Source organism: Meriones unguiculatus, chromosome 9 (genome assembly GCF_030254825.1).
Source record: "Meriones unguiculatus strain TT.TT164.6M chromosome 9, Bangor_MerUng_6.1, whole genome shotgun sequence".
NCBI lineage: Eukaryota > Metazoa > Chordata > Mammalia > Rodentia > Muridae > Meriones > Meriones unguiculatus.
Window position 1 is genome coordinate 20031297 of NC_083357.1, and position 23762 is coordinate 20055058.

The following is a 23762-nucleotide window of genomic DNA, read 5'->3' on the forward strand; positions in this document are numbered from 1 at the left end:
CCCTCCTTTTTTTTTTCTTTTCTTTTTTTATTAACTTGGGTTGAAAGTCTATTTTATTAGATATCACGATGGCTACTCCAGCTTGTTTTCTGGAACCACTTGCTTGAAAAACCTTTTTCCAGCCCTTTACTCTGAGATAGTGTTCATCTTTGTTGCATAGGTGTGTTTCTTGGATGCAACAGAATGTTGGATTCTGTTTCCTCAACCATTCTGTTAGTCTGTGTCTTTTTATTGGGGAGTTGACTCCATTGAGTTTGATAGATACTAGTGACCAACAATTGTTACTTTTGATGTGGGGTTGGTTGTGTCACTGAGTTTCATTGCTTGTATTCTTTTTTTTTGTGTGTGTGTGTGTGTTTGTAGTTATCTATTTCCCCTGTTTCCTTAGATGTAGTTGTTTTCTTTGGTTTGGAGTTTCCCTTCTAGTAACTTCTGTAGAGCTGGGTTACTATGTAGATATTGTTTAAATTTGGTTTTGTCATGGAATATTTTGAATTCTTCATCTATGTTGATTGGAAGTTTTGCTGGGTATAGTAGTTTAGGTTGGAATCTGTGGTCCCTTGAGGACTTTATGATTTCTGTCCAGGCCCTTCTAGCTTTCATAGTTTCTGTTGAGAAATCTGGTGTGATTCTGATAGTTCTACTTTCATATGTTACTTGGCCTTTTTCCCTTGATGCTTTTAGAATTTTTCTTTGTTCTGTAAGTTCAATGTTTTGACTATGATGTGACATGAAGAATTTCTTTTCTGGTCTAGTATACTTGGTGTTCTGTAGGCCTCTCGCATGTTCATGGACATCTCCTTCTTTAAGTTGGGAAAATTTTCTTCTATAATTTTCTTGAAAATATTTTCCGGAGCTTTGAGCCTGATGTCTTATTTTCCTTCTACTCCTATTATTCTTAGGTTTTGTCTTTTCATGGTGTCCTTGATTTCTTGGATGTTTTGTGTTTGGAGCTGTTCTGACTCTATTTTTTCTTTGAGAGACATGTCATTTTCCACAAGTGTATCTTCAGCTCCTGAGATTCTTTCTTCCATCTCTTGTATTCTGTTGGTGATACTTACCTTTGTAGTTCCTGATCTTTTCTCTATGTTCTCCAGCTCCAGGTTTTTCTCTATTTGTGTTTTCTTTATTGATTCTAATTCTGTTTTCATGTCTTGCACCATTTCCTTCATCTGTTTGAATGCGGAGTCCTGCTTTTCAATGACAGCTTTTATTTTTTTTGTCCATTTCCTCTCTATATATCACTAATTGTGCCTCTACTTCTTGGCTATCATTGCCTTATTTCTATGAGAGCTTTGTTTATTTCTTCTTTATTTGCTTTCATTTGTGTGGACATTTCTTTGAGAGCTTTGTTAATTTCTTCTTTGTTGCCTCAATTTTCATGGTCATTTCTCTGAGAGTTCTATTTGTTTCCTCTTTGTTCGTCTCGATTTCTTTGGCTATTTCTCTGAGGGCTTTGTTCATTTCATCTTTATGGGCCTCTAATAGCTGGAGAAACATAGTTTTGAGGTCGTTTTCTTGTATATCTATTGAATTGAATTGTCCATTGTTTTGTGGTGTTGCTGGTGAGGTCATTATGTGCTGATTTTTGTTGTGTGTGTTCTTATGTCTGCCTCTAGCCATCTGGTTAGTTATAACCCTCACTGTTTGTTCCTCGAATTTGAAGTTCGGGCTATGATTGTCTCTTTCTGTTTTCTGGACTGTTTTTTTTCAGGAAGATGAGAGAGGTTCACTGGTTTGGGAGGGTGCGTTGTGGTTTCAGTTTTGCCTAAGTAAGGAATGTGACACCAGTGCTATTCACATGTGCTTTTAGCGGGCGCAATGTGCATGAGCGGATTCTCTGACTATTGCAGTGGCTTGCAGGCCACTATTATGCAGTTCTGTCTGAGATCCAGGGATTGTTTGCCTGGATTACACTGGTGGACCCACAAGGCAGAGGCTTTAACATTGGGGTCGCTATCCCAAGAAACCCTATGATGCTCACAGTAGGGGTGTCGGTGGCAGGGATCTCATCTGGTTGTTTCTGTGGAGAGGCCCTGGGTCTGGGGCAAACTCTCCCGAGAAGGCTCACTCACTCTTTTGCAGGACCAGTTGGAATGCACAGGGGTTTCCTTTGCTCTCTACTCTCTGATTTGATCCTGCTGCGGAATATGAGTGGGTAGGCTAACAATCAGCTCTGTGGCACTGTGGCTGCAGGACTTGGTGTCCACCTTTCCTGTGTGCTGCCTCTCTGTCCTTTCCCTCTGCCAGGAGGGTGTGTGTTGACTAGTCCCGGGGTAGGGGGGAAAGAGTTAGGTTGAGTGTTCTCAATCCAAGATCCCAGGCCCAGATCTCTCTGCCAGAACCAGCCTGGTGGTAGAACCTATGTTTGCTGATTCCGAGAGAGTACCAGGTATGGTTGAGTGTCCTCAGATCCAGAGCTTGGGTTTCTCTACCAGGGGTTGCTGGGTGAGCTGGAGAGGGGGTGCTGTGTCCTTTGGAAGGCTGCCTCTCTGTCCTTCCCCTCTGACCTTCCCCTCCACTAGGGCAAGCTTATGGAGGTACTCTCAGGAGAGTGCCAGAAGGGGTTGGGACTTCTCAGTCCCCATCCTGAGCCAGGGTTTCGCTGCCAGGGGTCGGGGACCACCAGTGTTAGGACCTTATTGCTCTGGACCCTGGAGAATCTCAGGACATGTTGAATAACCACAGTCCCAGATCCTGAGCTGAAGTTTGTTTTCTAGGAGCAGCGGGCAGGACTGGTGTCTGGGCGCTGTGAAGCTGCTGTGCCTCTCTATCCCTCAGCTCTGCAGAGGCAGGGTTATGGCATCGTTCTGGTTCTCGGGGGAATGCTCAAAAGGATTGGGTTTTTCAGCCCTGATCTCCATTTTTTTTTTTTTTTTTTTTTTGGTGGTAGCTGTAGCTCTAGCTGGGGCTGGGGTACAGACAGTGTGGTCTGTGGCAGATTCTGCTGGATGCTTTCTCCTTCCTCCAAAGAGGGAGTAGGGTATTGGGTGCGGGAAAGTGCCTGGGGATCACCTCTCAGGGTGTCTCCTCCTGGAGGAGTCTGCTGTGACCTGATTCTAGATGGACTCAGATCATGGTTAGTCTCTTTCTTCTTGGAAGTCTAGATAACTCTATTCTGGGTCGATCAGCCCCTTCACTCACCAATTTCCGTGTTACAGGTCCTCTCCCCTTCAGCTAAGCTGTACCCTTGCTGCTGCCATCTTGGAAGTCCCGTGTCCAGGCTTTTCAAATTTCTGCAAACACAGACAATATAAGAAGCGCTTCACAATTCTGCCCTAAAATTCTTCCTAATGTTTTCTCTCTTTGGGAATGATATTTAGAATAGCATTTAAAATTATTGTACAGAAATACAATTCATATTTCTGCCTTGATCTCACAACCTGCAGCATTGCTAACCCTCTTTTTATCTTCCATATTGTCTGCAGTATTATTTTTCTTATACTTTTTGGCCTGGATAATAAAATAAAACTGAACTCATTCCCTTTTATCTAATTTTTTTTTCTCTTGAAGGATGTTTTTAAAAGAATACTGGTTTAAAATACAGTAAAAGTGTTTTTGTTCTATTCCCAAAATTATGGGGCAAAATAATTCTGTAATACTAACTATAGGTTTTCTCTTGAGACCTGGTATGTGAGTTTACTAGATATATGTAAAAAACCATCTGCCTCCAAATTGAGATGCCACCAACATTCCAAAAGGGGTCTTGTACAAATACAATTTGACAACAATGAGAAAGGGAAGGAGATGATCATAAATTCCAAGCCAGCCAGGAATCTTATCAAGAATGAAAGAAGAGAGTGAATCAAGACAAGAAAAGAAGGATCAGCCTGCATATGTAATTCAGGATTTCAGGGACATTCACTAACATAGAGAAATTGGAATTAATATAATGTACATGACCTCACTCATGAAAGATGATGAGGGGGGAAAGGAAAAAAGGAAGGACAAAGGAAGGAAGGAAAGATGGAAGGAAGGCAAAAGGATTGTAGAAATGGAGAATGGAATGAAGGAAAGGAAGTAGTAATGGAGGAAGAGAGGTATGAAGGAGGAAGAGAGATATGGAGGGAGGGAGGGAAGTTGGTAGGATGGAACAAAGGAAGGGAGTAAATAGGATTGAAGGGCCATATCACTATTAAATAATTCTTCCATCTTCTTGTTCAGCTATCTGAAGTACCACATCCTCTCTTTTCTGATTGGTTTTTAGCAGTTTGACACAAACCTAGACATATTTGACAAAATGGAATATTAATTGTGGAAATACTGTTGTTAGATTGGCTAGGCCACAGAAGAGGATATGTCAGCCAGTCTTGAAGATACCTGATAACATAGAGTCAGATGGAAGGGGAAGAGAACCTCCCCTAGCAATGGACTTGGAAAGGAGCAGGGAGGAGATGAACAAGGGAGTGTGGGATTGGGAGGGAATGAAGGAAGGGCTACGGCTGGGATACAAAGTAAATAACCCATGATTAATATAAAACCTAAAAATAAAAAGATTGGCCTAAGGAGAAAAATCATCTTGAGTGAGGGTATCCAGACTGCAAAAAACAAATATTGTATGTTTCCTCTTTTAAGGATGTTAGGTTTTAAGGTTCTGATGAGTGCTATTATCTGAATAAGCACCAAGGTTTGGTATGTCATAGGAGAACAAAAGGATGGAAAGTATCTCCCAAGGAAGGGAGAAGAGTGTATAGAAGAGGGGATGAAAAAGAAAGGTAGAGGAGAAAATATAGGGAGGGACAGCTAAAAGCCATTTGAAAATCTATATGGAAATCTACTATTACAGTGAGAGGACTTAATTCCAACGAGCCACCAGTCTTAATCGAAGTCCCATAGCCTCCATAGGCACCAGCCAATCCCAATCGATGTCACTTAGCCAAAGTAGGAATTCACCTTTCTGGCTTTAAAGGGGCCTGAATACTCTCTTGGTTTGCTGCCATTTTGTGAAGGTGATGACACCAGCATGCTGTAATTCTCTGAAGAGTAATTGCTCTTTGTTTTTGCATACCATCTGACTCTGGGGTCTTTCTTCAGCAATTCACAGACCTTAACAGTAGAAGCTTTCTGTACATATATAAAAGGAATCTAAGTGGAGCCAAGAATAAAAGGTGAGAGGAGCCTCCAGCTAAGACATCTTGTGTTACCAAGATAAACCTTCAGTGCCAGAAATGGGGTTGATCTTGTTGAATCATTGATTAGAGAGACCATGGAAACCCCCTGTGGTGATTTGAATAGATTTGGCCTCCATAGACTCGTATGTTTGAATGTTTGGTCTACAAGGAGTGGCATTATTAGGAGACATGGTCTTTTTGGAATGGGTGTGGCCTTGTTGGAGAAACTATGTCACTCTAAGGGTGGACTTTACAGATCTTGAAAAAAAATACTATAAGTCATGCAGAGGACATTGAGTTGCTAGAAGATGTACCACATCATATTAACATTTTCACCAATAATGTAGCAGCTTCTTGTTCCTCAATCCTGTATAATTTTATGTATACCCCAGAACTTCTGTATCCTAGATAAGTGTTCTACCCCTGGACTTTATCCTTAACCTGCAACACTTTTAAATTTTAAAAGTAATTGCTGTCCAGCCCCAAACTCATTTCCACCACCTACCAAGTGAAGGGATTGCACGATTTGTCCTCACAACTGACTCACCATTTTTAATTAATTACAGTTTATTCACATTGTATCCCAGTTTTAGCCCCCTTCCCATCTCTTCCCAATACTACCCTCCTTCTTCTTCTTCTCCTATGCCCCTCCCCCAATCCAATGATAGGTTAGGTCCTCCTCCCTTTCCATCTGACCCTAGTCTATTAGGTCTCATCTGGACTGACTTTTTTGTCTTCCTCTGTGGACTGGTAAGGCTGCTCCCTCCTCAGGGGGAGGTGATCAAAGAGCCAGCCCATGAGTTCATGTCAAAGACACAGACTTATCATCTTAAAAATACTGAGTAGCATCTCATTGTGCTTTTATTTGCATTGCTTTGAGGGCTTGATAGTGTTAGACATCTTCAAATGTGCCAGTGAAATATTTGGATGTGTTCTTTGGTAAAAGGTTTGTTGAGATCCATTGCCCACTGTGACACTAGGGTTTGTCTCTGAGTGTTAACTTATAAAAGTTCTTTATATGTTTTGAACTCAAGGTTCTTATAAACCTATGGTTTTGTATACAATAAATGGAAATATTTCAAAGAGCAGTAAAAACATGATGGCTTCTTCTAGAAATGAATGAATGTTAAAAGCAGGAACTTCTTCTGTAGTATATAATTAATACTTGACCTGAAACATACTTAGTTATATTAACATGCCATTCTTTTCAGCAGTAAGAGAGGAAACTTGGAATCTTGCATGTGCGAAGCATGCTCACTCTACCCCTGAGCTACATGCACAGTCATGTTACTTAATTGCTTACTTAGTCAGCATTGTACAAGGTTTTTTCTTTATATAATGCGGAGAGTAGTAAAAGAAAGACTTCTCTGTTTTTGTTTTTGGTGTTTTTTATTATTGTTGTTTTGATTTGTTTTGTTTTACTGAAAAGTATTTGGTAACCGGACTTTTGGCTCCTTTCTTTGGTTCTTTTTCCTGCCTCCCTACCTACACCACCCCCATCCCTTTCAAAACCCCCCCTACCAATTCTAGGTAGGAGACTAGAAAGAAAAGGGGTCATCAATATCATTTGACTACTTCCCCCTGATTATGGGTGTCAAGTTCCCTGGAGCAGGAGCAAGTTTGACCTTTATAGGCAGAATATCTCCAACCATGAACCAGCAATCCAGTAAACAGCAGAAAACAGCAACCAACAACTGCAGCAAGAGCAAACAGCAGCAGCAGGAGCAGACAACAACATGGAAAAAAGGAGATAGCTTCTGGGCCTCTGGTACCCTCTGAAGAATCCCTAGAATTCCAAAATGTAAACTAGCCTCAGCTGGCAACATCATGCCCTTGCTGAAGCATGAGGAAAATCATTGGTGTTGTGGACAATCTGAAACAGCCCCATATCCCACTTCTGGGATTAAAACAAAAATATATTCACATCATATTTCTATGTTTTGAAAGAAACCAAAATTCTTACTATGAAGTGTTAATGAGAAGAAATTTAGGGGAAAGAGAACACTGAGATGGCTCAGCACATAAGATCACTTTCTATACAAGCCTAATAACCTGAGCCCCATCCCTAGAATCCATGGTATAAAGATGGAACCAATTCCCTACAGTTGGCCTCTGACCACTACATATGAACCTTACATTCACACACACACACACACACACACACACACACACACACACACACACACAAACCATGTAAACATCATACATATGCAGAAGCCACAGAGGAATGCTGCTCACTGGTTGTTCCCCATAGCTTGTTCAACCTGCTACCTTATACCAGTGAGAACCACCTGCCCAGGAGTACCACAAACCACAGTAAGCTGTGCCCTCCACATCAATCACCAATCAAGAAAATGCCCCAGCAGACTTACTACCTGACAGTCTGGTGGAGACCATCGCTCTGCTGAGATTTTCTCTTGTGTCTAGGTTTGTATGACTTGACAAAAATTCAACCAGACCAATATGCCATAAGGCTCAGGTACTGCTGTGAATAAGTGAGACATAAAAAATGTAAGTATCAAAGTACAGGGAGAAATGCTGTGAAATTGAGTCTTTTGGACATGACATGGTGACTGCAATCATAAACTCAATACAGTTGTGTTTTATTGTGGAAATCCTACATGAGATCAGAACATCATTATGTCATTGTCCATGGGAAGGGGATCATTAGGTCCCAACCCTCAACGAGGGACTACAGGCAGTAAATGTGAGGGAGGAGTAGCACAAGGTTTTCTTATTTCATTTTAATTTTATTAAATTATTTTTTATTAATTACTGTTTATTCATTATCCCTCCTCTCCTCCCAATAACACCCTACCTCTTTCAGACCCGTGTCCCTCTCCCAGTCCCTGATAAGGGAGGTCCTCCTCCTCTTCCCTCTGATCCTAGTCTATCAGATCTCATCAGGAGTGGCTGTATAGTCTTCTTCTGTTGCCTGGTAAAGCTGTTCCCCCTTCAGGGGTAGGTGATCAAAGAACAGGCCAATCAATTCATGTCAGAGATAGTCCCTGTCCCCATTACTATGATGACCACTTGGATACTGAACTGCCATAGGCTACCTCTGTGCAGGAGTTAAAGACCATCTCCATGAGTGGTCCTTGGCTGGAGTATCAGTTTCAGAAAAGACCCCTGTGCCCATATTTTAGGATCTGTTGCTGTCCTTGTGGAGCTCCTGTCCTCCCCAGGTCTTACTATCTCCCAATTATTTCATAAAATTCCCTGCATTCTGCCTAAAGTTTGGCTATGAGTCTCAGTATCTGCTTTGATACCTTGCAAGGTAGACCCTTTCTGGGGTAGGCTCCTGTCCTGTTTACTGTTTTCTCCCTCCTCCGATGTCCATCTTCTTTGGCTTTCTGAATGGGGATTGAGCATCTTAGCCAGAGTCGTCCTTCCTAATTAGCTTACTTAAGTGTACAGATTTTCGTATATTTATCCTATATTCTATGTCTAATACCCACCTATGAGTGAGTATATACTGTGTGTTTCTTTCTGCTTCTGGGATACCTCACTCAGGATGATCTTTTCTAGTTCCCACCATTTGCCTCCAAATTTCATGCTTTCCTTGTTTTTTATTGCTGAGTAGTATTCTACTGTGTAGATGTATTACAATATCTGTATCCATTCCTCAACTGAGGGGCATCTTGGCTTTTTCCAGCTTCTGGCTAATACAAATAAAGCTGCTACAAACATGGTTGAGCAGATGTCCTTGTTGTATACTAGAGCATCTTTTGGATATATGCCGAGGAGTGGTATAGCTGGATATTGAGGAAACAATATTCTTAATTGTCTAACAAAGCACCAGATTGATTTCCAAAGTGGTTGTATAAGTTTCCATTCCCACCAGCAGTGGAGGAGGGTTCCCCTCTCTCAACATCCTCTCCAGCATGTATTGTTACTTGAGTTATTCATCTTAGCCATTTTGATGGGTGTAACATGAAATCTCAGCTTTGTTTTGATTTGCAGCTCTCAGATGACTAAGGACACAGCATTTTTAAGTGTTTCTCTACCTTTATATATTCCTCTACATAGAAGTGTCTGTTTAGCTGTATAGTCCATTTTTTAATTGGATTACTTGATTTGTTATTGTTTAACTTCTTGAGTTCTTTATATATTCTGGATTTTAGCCCTCTGTCAGATACAGAGTTGGTGAAGATCCTTTCCCAGTGTGTAGGCTGTCGTTTTGTCTGACAACAGTGTCCTTTGGTTTACAGAAGACTTTCAGTTTCATGAGGTCCCATTTATTTTAGAGCCTGTGCTGTTGGTTTTCTGTTCAGAAAGTTGTCTCCTGTGCCAATGAGTTCAAGGCTTGTCCCCACTTTTACTTCTAGCAGGTTTGGTGTCTCTCATTTTATATGGAGGTCTTTGATTCATTTGGAGTTTAGTTTTGTGCAGGGTTATAATTATGGATCTATTTCCATTTTTCTACATGTAGACGTCCAGCTAGACTAGCACTATTTGTTGAAGATGCTCTCATTTTTCCAATGTGTGGTTTTTGTCTTCTTGGTCAAAAATGTGGTGTCCTTGCTTTCAAAACACTGCTAGTAAGACTCATGACCAAACCTTTGGCAGAGTACAGGGAATCATAAGAAAGAAGGGGAGTTAGTCTGATGGGAAAAGGATAGGAGCTCCACAAGGACCAAATATATATGGGCACAGGGTCTTTTCTGAGACTGACATTCAACCAAGGACCATGTATGGATATAACCTAGAACCTCCACTCAGATGTAACCTGTGGTAGCTCAGTAACCAATTGGTTTCCCAAAGTGAGGCGAACAAGGACTATTTCTAACAGGAACTCAATGACTGGCTCTTTGGTCTCCCCACCCCCGAAGGGAGGAGCAGTCCTGTTAGGCCACAGAGGAGGGCTTTGCAGCCAGTCCTGAAGATACCTGATAAAACAGGATCAGATGAATGGGGAGGAGGTCCCCCCTATCAGTGGACTTGGAAAGGGGCACGGTGGAGATGAGGGAGGGAGGGAGGGACTGGGAGGGAATGAGGGATCTGGACACGGCTGGGATACAGAGTTAATAAAATGTAACTGATAAAAAAAATAAAAAATAAAAAATAAAAATAAATGCGGTGTCCAAAAGTGTGTGGGTTTATTTCTGGGTCTTCTATCTGATTCCTTTGATATGCCATTCTGTTTCTATGCCAGTACCATGCAGTTTTTATTACTGTTGTTCTATAGTACAGATTGAGATCAGGGATGGAGATACCTCCAGAAGATCTTTTATTGTAGAGGATTGTTTTAGCAATTCTGGGTTTCTTGTTATTCCATATGAAGTTCAGAATGTTTTTTCAAGGTCTGTAAAGAATTGTGTTGGTAATTTACTGTGAATTGCACTGAATCTGTAGAATGTTTTTAGTAAGATGGCGATTTTTACTATGTTAATCCTGCCAAGCCAAGAGCATGGGAGATCATTCTATCTTCTAATATCTTCTTCTAATTCTTTATTCACAGACAGGATTTTTTTTTTATTTTTTATTTAACTTTTCTTAATTGTACTTTATTCATTTTGTATCCCCCCATAAGCCCCTCTCTCCTCCCCCCTTACCCCCCCTTTCTGCATGCATGCGCCTCCCCAAGTCCATTGATAGTCGAGGTCCTCCTCTCCTTCTGACTGATCTTAGTCTCTCAGTTCTCATCAGAAGTGGCTGCATTGTCAGGGTTCTAGGTTATCTCCATGAATAGTCCTTGGTTGGAGTAGGAGTCTCTGGGACGTTCCCTGTGTTTAAATTTTCATGTTCTGTTGCTCTCCTTGTGGAGTTCCTGTCCTCTCCAGCTCTTACTATTTCCCACATCTTACATAAAATTCCATTCACTCGCCCGAGAGTTGGCCATCAGGCGCAGCATCAGCTTTTAGAGTCTGCACAGCAGAGGCTTTCAGAGGGCCTCTGTGGCAGGTTCCTAGGTTGTTTCCTGTTTTCTTTTTCTTCTGATGTCCATCCTTTTTGCCTTTCAGGGTGGAGATTGAACATTTCAGTTAGGGTCCTCTCTTTTGCTTTGTTTAGATGTACAGATTTTAGTGGGTTTATTCTATGTTGTATGTTTATATGAGTGAGTATATACTGTGTGTGTCTTTTTGCTTCTGGGAAAACTCACTTAGGATGATCCGTTCCAGGTCCCACAATTTACCTGCAAATTTCATTATTTCCTTATTTTGCATTGCTGAGTAATACTCCATTGTATAGATGCACCACAGTTTCTGCATCCATTCTTCAGTTGAGGGGCATCTGGGCTGTTTCCAGCTTCTGGCTATTACAAATAAAGCTGCTACAAACATGGTTGAGCAAATGTCCTTTTTGTGTACTTGAGCCTCTTTTGGATATATACCTAAGAGTGGTATGGCTGGATCTTGAGGAAGCGCTATTCCTATTTGTCTGAGAAAGCGCCAGATTGCTTTCCAGAGTGGTTGTACAAGTTTACATTCCCACCAGCAGTGGAGAAGGGTTCCTCTTTCTCCACAACCTCTCCAGCATGTGTTGTCACTTGAGTTTTTGATCTTGGCCATTCTGATTGGTGTAAGGTGAAATATCAGGGTTGTTTTGATTTGCATTTCCCTAATGGCTAATGAGGTTGAGCATTTCTTTAAGTGCTTCTCTGCCATTCCATATTCCTCTGTCGAGAATTCTCTGTTTATCTCTGTTCCCCATTTTTTAATTGGATTACTTGGTTTGCTGCTTTTCAGCTTCTTTAGTTCTTTATATATACTTTATATGAGTCCTCTGTCAGATAAAGGGTTGTTGAAGATTCTTTCCCAATCTGTGGCATTCGTGTTGTTTTGATGACTGTGTCCTTTGCTTTACAGAAGCTTTTCAGTTTCATGAGGTCCCATTTATTGATTGTTGCTCTTAGAGCCTGTGCTTTTGGTATTCTGTTCAGGAAGTTCTCTCCTGTACCAATGAGTTGTATGCTATTCCCCACTTTTTTTTCTAGCCAATTTAATGTGTCTTGTTTTATATTGAGGTCTTTGATCCACTTAGACTTCAGTTTTGTGCAGGGTTATAATTATGGATCTATTTTCATTTTTCTACATGTAGACATCCAGTTGGACCAGCACCATTTGTTGAAGATGCTATCTTTTTTCCATTGTATGGTTTTGACATCTTTGTCAAAAATCAGGTGTCCATAAGTGTGTGGGTTTATTTCTGGGTCTTCTGTTCAGTTCCATTAATACACCATTCTGTTTCTATGCCAGTACCATGCAGTTTTTGTAACTGTTGCTCTATAGTACAGCTTGAGATCAGGGATGGAGATACTTCCAGAAGATGTTTTATTGTAGAGGATTGTTTTAGCAATTCTGGGTTTCTTGTTATTCCATACAAAGTTGAGTATTTCTCTTTCCAGGTCTGTAAAGAATTGTGTTGGCAATTTGATGGGAATTGCATTAAATATGTAGATTGCTTTTGGTAAGATGGCCACTTTAATATGTCAATCCTGCCAAGCCATGAGCATGGGAGATCTTTCCATCTTCTCATATCTTCTTCTAATTCTTTCTCCAGAGACTTGATTTTTTTTTTCATACAAGTCTTTGACTTGCGTGGTTAGGGTTACACCAAGGTACTTTATGTCATTTGTGGCTATTGTGAAAGGTGTTGTTTCTATAATTTTTTTTTTCAGCCCGTTTTTCTTTTTTATACAGGAGGACTACTGATTTTTTTTTTGAGTTAATTTTGTATCCGGCCACTTTGCTGAAGGTGTTTATCAGCTGTAGGAGTTCCCTGGTAGAGTTTTTGGGGTCACTCATGTGCAAATAGTGATATTTTGACTTTTTCCTTTCCAATCTGTATCCCCTTGATCTCCTTCAACTGTATTATTGCTTTAGCAAGGACTTCCAGCACTATGTTGAAGAGATATGGAGAGAGTAGGCAGCCTTGTCTTGTCCCTGATTTCAGTGGGATTGCTTTAAGTTTCTCTCCGTTCAGTTTGATGTTGGCTATAGGCTTGCTGGATATCGCCTTTACTATGTTTAGATATGTGCCTTGCATCCCTGATCTCTCCAATACTTTAAACATGAATGGATGTTGGATTTTGTCAAAGGCTTTTTCAGCATCTAGGGAGACTATCATGTGTGTTTTTTTTTTTCTTTCAGTTTGTTAATATGGTGGATCACATTGAAGGATTTCCTTATATTGAACCATCCCTGCATAACTGGGATGAAGCCTACTTGGTCATGGTGGATGATATCTTTGATGTGTTCTTATATTTGGTTTACAAGTATTTTGTTAAGTATTTTTGCATCATTGTTCATAAGGGAGATTGGCTTGAAATTCTCTTTCTTTGTTGAGTCTTTGTGAGGTTTAGGTACCAAGGTGACTGTGGCTTCATAGAATGAGTTTGGTAATGTTCCTTCTGTTTCTATTTTGTGGAATAGTTTGGAGAGTATTGAGTTAGCTCTTCTTTGAAGGTCTGGTAGAATTCTGCCCTGAAGCTATCTGGTCCTGGGCTTTTGTTGGATGGGAGACTTTTGATGACTGCTTTCATTTCTTTGGGGGATATAGGACTATTTAATTGATTTACCTAGTCCAGATTCAGCTTTGGTAAGTCAAATCAATCAAGAAAATTGTCCATTTCATTTAGATTTTCAATTTTGTGGCATAGAGATTTTTGAAGTAAGTCCTAATGATTATTTTGATTTCCTCAGTGTCTGAAGTTATGTCCCCTTTTTCATTTCTGATTTTGTTTATTTGGATGGGTTCTCTCTGCTTTTTAGTTAGCTTGGCTAAGGGTTTGTCGATCTTGTTGATTTTCTCAAAGAACCATCTCTTGGTTTCATTGATTCTTTTCACTGTTTTATTTGTTTCTAATTGATTGATCTCAGCTATGAGTTTGATTTTTTCCAGCTGTCTACTCCTTTTTGGTGTGTCTGCTTCTTCTTTTTCTAGGGTTTTTAAGTGGGCCATTAGGTTGCTTGAATGATCTGTCTCAAATTTCTTCTTGAATGCACTTAGTGCTATCAACTTTCCTCTTAGCACTGCTTTCATTGTGTCCCACAAGTTTGGGTATGCTGTGTCTTCATTTTCCTTGAGTTCTAGGAAGACTTTTATTACTTTCTTTATTTATTCCCTGAGCCAGCTGTCATTTAGTAACAAGTTGTTCAGTTTCCATGTGTGTGTAGGTTTTTTGCTATATCTTTTGGTGTTGTGGTTCAGTTTTATTCCATGGTGATCAGACAAGATAAAAGGTATTATTTCAATCTTCTTGTATCTGTTGAGGCTTGCTTTGTGACCAACTATATGATCTATTTTGGAGAAGGTTCCATGAGGTCCTGAGAAGAAGGTAAATTCTTTTGTGTTTGGGTATAAAGTTCTGTAAATGTCTGTGAGGTCCATTTGATTCATTACCTCTGTCAGAGATATTGTTTCTTTGTTTAATTTCTTTTTTGTTGACCGACCTTTGTTGAGAGTCAGATGTTGAAGTCTCCCACTATTAAAGTATGGGGATCTATATGTGGTTTAAATTTTTTTTTTCAATGCAGTTTATTCAGGAACATTGAACAATCCTCGGACCCCGGGGAAAGCCAGCCCACAGCTTAAATAGCCTCTGGGTAGCCAACCCAGGCGTGCCACGTGTGCAATGCAGATAGGTCCACATACATGGAAGCAAGCCAGATCCTCAGCCTTAGCCAAATGTGGAATTGTTCATGACAGAGAGCACTCACCATCGGGAAGGTGGAAGGCAGAAACCAGCTCCATCTTTAAGGCATAGCATTCCGCAGCTCTCTACAGTTCCCCCTTTTTGTTTTAGACACATCAGGCAAGAGTAGAGGTCTGATCTCTGATATTAGAAATAAAATGGGACTTTGTACAGATGTTCATTTAGGTGTCATCCACCCAAAGAGCATCAGACCCGTCGGATACCTTTTTCTCAGAGGCGGGACCTGGGGCATCAACCCGCATGCAATCAGACATGCTCTTCTCTGGGTCCAAAGCGGCTGACCCTGAGTGCAGTGCTTAGCCTCGCATCCTGAGCGTATCATTTTAGCTTTTTATGATATCCAACCATGCTTGGGGCGAATGTCCTGCTTCAATGGCTGTAAAGGCCTGAATGATCATGGCTGCATCACACTGTTGTGAGACTCTAATCTTGCATATATACCACAGGCAAACCAAGGAGACCAACACCAGAAGGCCTGCTAACACTCCCATGCCCGCCCATTCAGATGATTCATGGCTGTGGTTTAAATTTTATCAATGTTTCTTTTCCAAATGTGGGTGCTCTTGTATTTGGGGCATAGATGTTCAGGATTGTGATGTCTTCCTGGTGGAATTTTCCCTTAATGAGTATGAAGTGTCAATTTTGGTTGAAAGTCTATTTTATCAGATATTAGAATGGCTACTCCTGCTTGTTTCTTGGGTCCATTTGCTTGGAAACTTGTCTTCTAACCCTTTACCCTCAGGTAATGTCTATCTTTGTGCCTTAGGTGTGTTTCTTGTATGCAACAGATTGCTGGGTTTTGTTTACACATCCATTCCTTTAGTCTGTTTCTTTTTACTGGAGAGTTGAGTCCATTGATTTTGAGAGAGATTAATGACCAGTGGCTGTTAGATCCTTTGATTTTGATGTTGGCTGTTGTCATAAGGTTGTGTGCTTGGTTGCTTTTGGTTTTACTGTAGTAAGGTTAATTATTTCCTGTGTTTTCTTGATAGAAGCTAATTTTCTCGGGTTGTATTTTCCATTCTAGTGTCTTCTGTAATGCTGGATTTCTGTGTAGGTATTGTTGAAATTTGTTTTTGTCATTGAATATTTTGCTTTCTCTGTCTATGAGGACTGAGAGTTTTGCAGGTTATAGTAGCCTGGGCTGACATTTGTGTTCTCTTAGGGTCTGCATGATATCCGTCCAGGCCCTTCTGGCTTTCATGGTTTGTGTTGAAAAGTCAGGTGTGATTAAAATGGGTTTACCATTATATGTTACTTGGCCTTTTTCCCTTGCAGCTTTTAGTATTTTTTCTTTGTCTGTATACTTACTGTTTTGAATATTATGTGGAAGGAGGATTTTCTTTTCTGGTCAAATTTGTTCAGTGTTCTCTAGGCCTCATGTATTCTTATTGGCTTCTCCTTTAAGTTGGGGAAATTTTCTTCAATGATTTTGTTGAAAATATTTTCTGGGCCTTGGAGAAGGGAGTCTTCTTTTTCCTCTATACCTATTATTCTTAAGTTTTGTCTTTTCATATTGTCTTGGATTTCTTGCTTGGTCTTTGTCAGGAATTTTTTAAATTTAACGTTTTCTTGACAGATACATTGATTTCTTCCATTGTATCTTCTACACCTGAAATTCTTTCTTCCATATCTTGTAGTCTGTTGGTTATGCTTTCCTCTGTAGTTCCTGTTTTCTTCCCTAGATTCTTCCTCTCCGTTATTTCCTCCATTTGTGTTTTCTTTAATTTTTCCAATTCTATCTTCAGGTCTTGAGTTGTTTTGTTTACTTCCTTCATCTGTCTGATTGTATTTTCCTCTTTTTCTTTTATTTCCTTCAACTGTGTTTCTTTTACTTCTTTCAGTGATTTAATTATTCTTTTCTGAAGGCTGCAATCTGTTTGTCTGCATCTTCCAGTATTTCTTCACGGATGGCCATAATCTGCTTGTCTTTAACTTCCTCTATTTCTTTATGGATAGCCATGATCCGTTTGGTTTTATCTTCCTCTCATTCTTTTCGTATTTTATTTGTTTGCTCTATTATCCTCTTCATCAGCATCGATGTAAGGTCATCTTCTTTATTTCATATTATGCTGCATTGTCCAGGGCTGTTCGCCCCTGGATGGCTGGGTTCTGGAGATGCCATATTGCTCTGTCTTTTGTTGGTTGAGCTTTTAAGCTTACCTCTACCCATTTTGCTCTTTTAGGTGTTGGCTGTTAGTTTCTCTGCTTCCTGGAGTCCTGAGGTAGGGAGAATTCCCTTGGCCGGAAGATTATTTTTCCTGAAGGAGTCCTCCTCTGCTTTTTGGGTACAGTCACTGTATGGCCAGTGTTTCTCAGGAATTGCCACTGCTTAGGTGTGTAGACCTGAGTAGTAGTTGTGGTCTTTCCATCTCTTTTGATTAATTTTGTTTGAAAGACTAGATAGTAGAATGGCTACTCCAGCTAACTTTTTGGGTCCATTTGCTTAGAAAAACCTTTATTCTGAGGAAATATTTATCTTTATTGCTGAGGTGTGTTTCCTATATGCAGCACAATGATGGGTGCTGCTTTTGGATCCATTTTATTAACCTGTGTTTTTATTGGGGTGTTGATGCCATAGATGTTGGTAGATATTATCAGCTGTTGTTACTTCCTGTTAGTTTAAAGGTGTTGATGATAGTGTCTGTGTGTGTGTGTGTGTGTGTGTGTGTGTGTTCCTTCTTTTGCTTTTCCTGATGTGGGGTTATTTATTACCTGTATTTTCCTTGGTGTAGTTGGCCTCTTTGGGTTGGAGTTTTCCTTCTAGTATCTTCTGTAGGGTGGATTTGTTAGTAGATATTGTTTAAATTTGATTTTGTAGTTGAATATCTAGTTCTCTTTCTCTATTGGGATTAAAAATTTTGGGGGGATAGTAGTTGAGGGTGATATCTGTGGTCACATAGTGTCAATAAGGTATTCCAGGCCCTTCTGTCCTTTAGTGTTTCTGATAAGAAGTTAAGTGTAATTCTGATAGGTTCCCTTTATATGTGACTTGGCCTTTTTCCCTTGCAGCTTTTAATATTTTCTGCTTGTTCAGTAAATTTAGTATTTTGAATATTTTGTGCTGGGGTGATTTTCTTTTTGATTCAATCTATTTGGTGTTCGGTTAGCTACTTGTGTGTTTATATGCCTCTCTTTCTTTGGGTTGGGGAAGTTTTCTTCTATGAATTTGTTGAAGATATTTTCTGGACCTTGGAACTGGGAGTCTTCTCCTTTTTCTGTTATTCTTAGGTTTGGTTTCTTGATAGTGTCCCAGATTTCTTGGCTGTTTTGTTTAGGGAACTTTTTAGATTTAACATTTCTTTGACTAATGTATACAGTTCTTTAATCATATTTCTTACCTCTTGTATTCTTCTACTGCTTGTATTCTGTTGGTGATGCTTGTATCCCTAGTTCTGTCTTTTTCCCTAGGTTTTCCATCTCAAATCCAAGTGGATCAAAGACTTAAATATAACACCCGATACAGTAAATTTATTAGAAGAGAAACAGAGAAGAACCTCGAAAGCATTGACATAGGAGACAAGTTTCTAAACACAACACCAAGAACTCGGGCTCTATGACAGCAGACTCCTTGAAATTGAAAAGCTTCTGCAAAGAAAAGAGCACTTTCACTCAAATGAAATAAACAATGTAGAGATTGGGAAATTCACCAATCCTACATTCAACAAAGGGTTAATATCCAAAATATGTAATGAACTCAAGAAATCAAACACCAATAAAAATAACACAATTAAAAAATGAAGGACAGAAAATTCTCAGTAGAGGAATGTCTATTGGCCAAGAAACACTTAAAGAAGCTCAGTTGTGTGATGTTTTATCAGTTGACCCTGGCAGGGTAGTTTTGCCAGCTAAAGAGAAGGAGGATCCAGGCATTCCAGATGAGATTTTATAGGCTAAGGTCAGATGGTAGGAGAGGAGGGAAACTCCTGTCTCTGGTCAATGGGAAGGGCATAGGGTGTTGAGAGGGTGGCTGAGAACAGGAGGAAACACAAAGAAGGGGGCTACAGTCATGATGTAAAGTGAATAAATTATAATAAATGAATAAATAAATAAATAAATAAATAAATAAATAAATAAATCTCAACTACCCTAGTCATCATGGAAATCAAAATGACTCTGAGATTCCACCTCACATCAGTCAGAATGGCTGAGACTGATACTCTAACCAAGGACCATTCATGGAGATAACCTAGAACACCTGCTCAGATGTAGCCTATGGCAGCTCAGTGTCCAAGTGGGTTCCTAATAAGTGAAACAGTGGCTTTCTGGGACATGAACTCTGTGGCTGACTCTGATCACCTGCCCCTGATAGGAAAGCAGCCTTATCAGGACACAGAGGAAGACAATGCAGCCAGTCTGATGTGGCCTGATATTTTAGGTTCAGAGTGAAGGGGTATAGGATCTCCCCTATCAGTAGACTTAGGAAGGGGCATGGTAGAATGCTACAGCTAGGATACAAAGTGAATTAACTGTCATTAATAAAAAAATAAATAAATTCAAAATAAGAACAATAAAAAAGCAGGTGCTGTCCCTCAGCTGCCTCATCCCAGTGTCTGGGAGACATAAAGTTTTCTCATGGCATGTCAGTGTGATGAACAGCAATTACATGCAGGAGGCCCTTTGTGTGCTTTTGTTGGCTGGAGCTTAGGCCATGAATGTGTGTTGTCTCACTGTTCATTATTCACATGACCAAGCTATCTGAAATCACCAGGAAACTTTTTTTTTTCCTAGCCTCATTCCTAGGTTCTGAAATTTGAAGAAATCCTTCACACCTTACCTTCTAGGTGCAATGACCTATTCTTTATTAATCTTGTATAGCCTCATCCTCCACAGGCCCCACTGTGTTTGAGTGGATGAGTATGTGCATGTCTACATGTCTGCAAATTTTGGGACATATATTTGCACATGTCTGTATTCCCATTTAATGTTTGTGTGTGTGTGTGTGTGTGTGTGTGTGTGTGTGTTGTGTGTGCCTATGAGGACAGTTTTATACAAATTAAGTACACCTTGCTACTTAACTCTTGTTGGCACTTATGTAAGGAAGCTGTGGACAATGGGTGGGCAGACTCAGAATGTTCTTCCCACAAGGTAGCTTTCTAGAACGAATTGCATAAACCACGACACAGAAGAGGACCTGACAGCAATGACATGAAGGAAATGAATTGGCATCTCAACAGTATCTCTTGGAACTGTGTTGTTTTTCTCCTGACTTCTGAGGCCAGACTTAAGGGCTCTGAAGCTAAGCAGCATCCTGTGCATCATTGAATGAGGTTGAGGAGGCTATTGCCTGGTTCACCTGAAGATGGGAATGGAGAGGGAAGACATGAGCTGACCTCTGAGTAAGCCCTCCATAGAGACATGTAGACTAGACTTTAATAGCAATTGCATCTCAAATGTGATCTTTGAGAACAAGCTAGGCAACATCTTATCTGTCAGTTTCCTTCCTGAACACCCCAGTGTGCCAAAGGTGGGCTGAGATGAAGCACTGTAGAAGTTAGGTGCTCTCCCTTATTAGCTGACTCTCACAGAATACTGGGAAGCTTCTGCTAAGGGAGATCACTGTGATAAGAGATAGGCAGATATGTGTTAGGGTTCAGTATGAGTTTGCCTGGGGTCCAGTAACTGTATATCCCAGGCTTTGGTTTTACTCATGGAAATGTCATGTCTCACAATTATTTGAGAGAAAAGACAAACTGTCTGAAGTCCCAAGAATCTTTGGCTCCAGGTCTCTTATTTGTTGGGATTTGCAGGAAATCTTTCATATTTTGATTTCTACATCCAATGCCTCAACTCTGACTTTGTGTTTGCAAGGAATAATCTCTAATTCTGTCTGTCTGTCTGTCTCTGGCTCTGGCTCTCTCTCTTTCCATCTCTCCTATTTTCTTTTCCACCATTCCTCTCTCTATGTTCAGAAAATATTTCATAACAATTTTTGCACATGCTTTACTCATAAACTACATTGTGGCCTCAATTTGCTGGCCTCTGATCTCTACCAGACACTATTTAGGAATACAATTGAGTCAGTTGTTATATGCTCTGGCCTCTGCAACAATTCAGAAACTTGGTCAGCCCGTGCCCTTGCCGCCTGCTAATGCTGCCCACTGGTCTCGTGGCTCTAGACTATGTCCCTGGAGGCCTGGTCTAGGCTGCTGTGTGCAGACTGTCCCTCAAGTCTCTGGCCCCAAACCTAAGTCTGAAGCATCCAGCAAGTGACTTGGACTTCCCTAAACTACCTGACTGCTTATGGATTGTATCAGTTTTCTCAAAAATTATGAAAGTTCATGGCTTAGGGCTCTAAAACCAAGTTGCCTACTGTGCAGCTGTGAATAAGCCTGAGCAGGCTGATCCCTGGGTCAGCTTGTGCAGGGAGGTGGAAGAACCCAGATTATCATGAGGCACCCACCTCCCCATAGAGAGACGGGAGAGTTGACCTCCACAGTGGGGGAGACTCAAGTCTCTCAAGCCAGCTAGGGCAAAGTATCACCTGTCTGTTTACTTGTTGACCACCCTTCTGTGTGCCAGGTTTGGGCTCAAAAGAAGTAGTCTTTAGGGAATGTGCTGTCACTTCACTTCTCTAATTGGGTATTGCTAAGGTAGCTAACCTCATCTAGCGTATCTTGCCAGTGTGATACAGAATGGTATCAGCTCTTCATTTCGACAACTGTCACTGATTTTTAACAATTGTGAAATAAGACTCTGGTAATTCTCTAGGGCAAAGGCACCTTAGTAATCTGTTTCCTTGTGAACTTTGCTTGCCCTTCTTATGTTCCAGTGAAAATGTAGCTGGCTATATCACCCTTCCTAAGAGCATATGCATTGTCACTTCAGGCTCCAGATCAAGAAATTGGAATTTTTTGTATCTCTGGGTGGAGAACAATAACAGTGACACACCACATATTCTCCACATGACTGATAGATTTTTTTATTCATTTTAAATTTATATTCATTGTATAACTTAATTGTAGCTCCCTCCTTTAACTCTCCTCATTCCAAACCTCCCTTCCTCTTCCCCTCTATCCTTTTCCTTAGTCCATTGAAAGGGCATTTGTCCTCACCTGCCATCTGCCCCTGGCTTATCAAGTCTCATCAGGATTGCCAGAAACCTTTTTCTCTGTGGCTTGGAAAGACCTCCTTACCAGGGGTCAGTCATTAAGGAGCAGGCAACTGAGTTCATGTCAGAGGCAGCCTCTGCTCCTCTTAGCCAAGGAGCCACATGGAGACTGAGCTGCCTTTGTGCTACAAATGAACAGGGGGTCTAGATCCTCTCCATGCTTCATGATCCTTAGTTGGTGCATCAGTCTCTGTAGACTGATTGATATATTTAATTTTGCCACTGAGAATGCTATTACATAGCAGAATCTGCCCTCACACTAGCCAGTCAACATTCCCAAAAACTTGTTGCAGATTGGGCCATGAATCTTCTTGTGAGTGTTGGATCCTGGTGTCTGAGGTCTCACCTGGGATCCCAAGTCCTTATGATCTTCTTCCTACCCTGTCAATAGTTGATCACACATTTGTTAACATTATGGCTAGAATGTTGTTCTGTTGAATCTCTGAGGGAAATTTTCATCATTACTTATCTTTGTTCTAACAGGACCCCCACATCTCCTAAAAAACCCAGAACATTGTAACAGCTCTATGGATTATCCTTGACATGCTTCTTGATATCAAGGGGAATGATATTTCTTCCCCATCATCCTGACCTAAATTCCTAGCAACCTTTAGTTTTTATTTTATTGTTAGAGACTTTAAGGAGGGGGAGAGCCAATGCTTATCTGTGTTTGGAAAATGAGTCTTCTTCTACAGAAGTAGTAGTGACAGGATCCTAATGAACCAGAGAGATATGTGGATAGGAAGGAGGAGATGCTAAAGGCCTTCCCTTGTGTCTCAAGGAAGGCTACTGAAAGGGACAGTTTGTCTTTGGATGATTTAGGGCAGAGCTATTTAGAATTTTGATGAGGGTTGCTGCAGGGGACTCAAACAGTCCCTTTTCTGGACATTTTGTTGTCTCCTAGTGAGCTCTCTGCATTCTCTCTGATGTCATCAGTGTTGTGGCAACAGTAAATACTGTTGTTGACATTTGGTCAGTGCTCATAGGTTTTTCCTGTAGAAATGTTGTCTAGGCTGAGCAGGCTATTGGGAAGAGCAAACTGAGAATGTGGTGAGGCCAGAGGTAAGCAGAAGGAATCTGACCTTCCATCTTGGTGCAGAAGAACAAGAAATAAGTGGTTCTGTGGAAATCACAGTGAGTTGAGGGCAGGGGTTGGTGAGCTTCTCAGAAGAGATGGGGTTTGAGCTAGGCCTTCCAGGAATGGGGCTCAACAGCTGATCGCCTCTGGGAAGGAAAGGGTCTATCCTGATTTTGTTTCCTAAAGAACAGACCCAGGTCAAGGATTTGTGATAGTGATTTTGGCAGGGAGTCAGCAATTGACAAGACTGTAGCTCCATTCTTGGAGACCCTTAATTTCATCCCTAGGGTGGGAGAAGGCCAGCATAAAGATTAATGAGGTGTCTTTCTCAGGGAAGCCTGTGGATGCACTACATTTTCAGAAGATTTCTGTAGGTTCCTTAGGTATCTGATACCAATAATAGGAAAGAATATTCTCCTGGGCAATTGCCAAGGACTGAGACATTTAGATCCATTGGGTGTAGGCATGTGATCAGAGCTTGGTGGTGCTAATAGTGAAGGATTTTGGAACTTGCTTTCATTCCCTTAGATATCAGCCGACATTCCCCTCTAAATCTGCATGTCTGGGCTAGCTATAACTTGCAGGGCCAAGCAGAATGCAGCACATAATGAGACACATATCTAGCCAGGGTGGTTAGGGGCAGAGCATGCCTTATGGACTCCAGCTTGAGGATAACTCCCTGTTCTTTCAGGACTTCACTGGGTCCCTCGTAATCCCTCTCACTTAGGCTTGTTTTGAGACTCAGCATGATGGTCTCTCTGTCCCTGAGCCATTCACCTGTAAAAGTTCATTTGTGTTCATCTA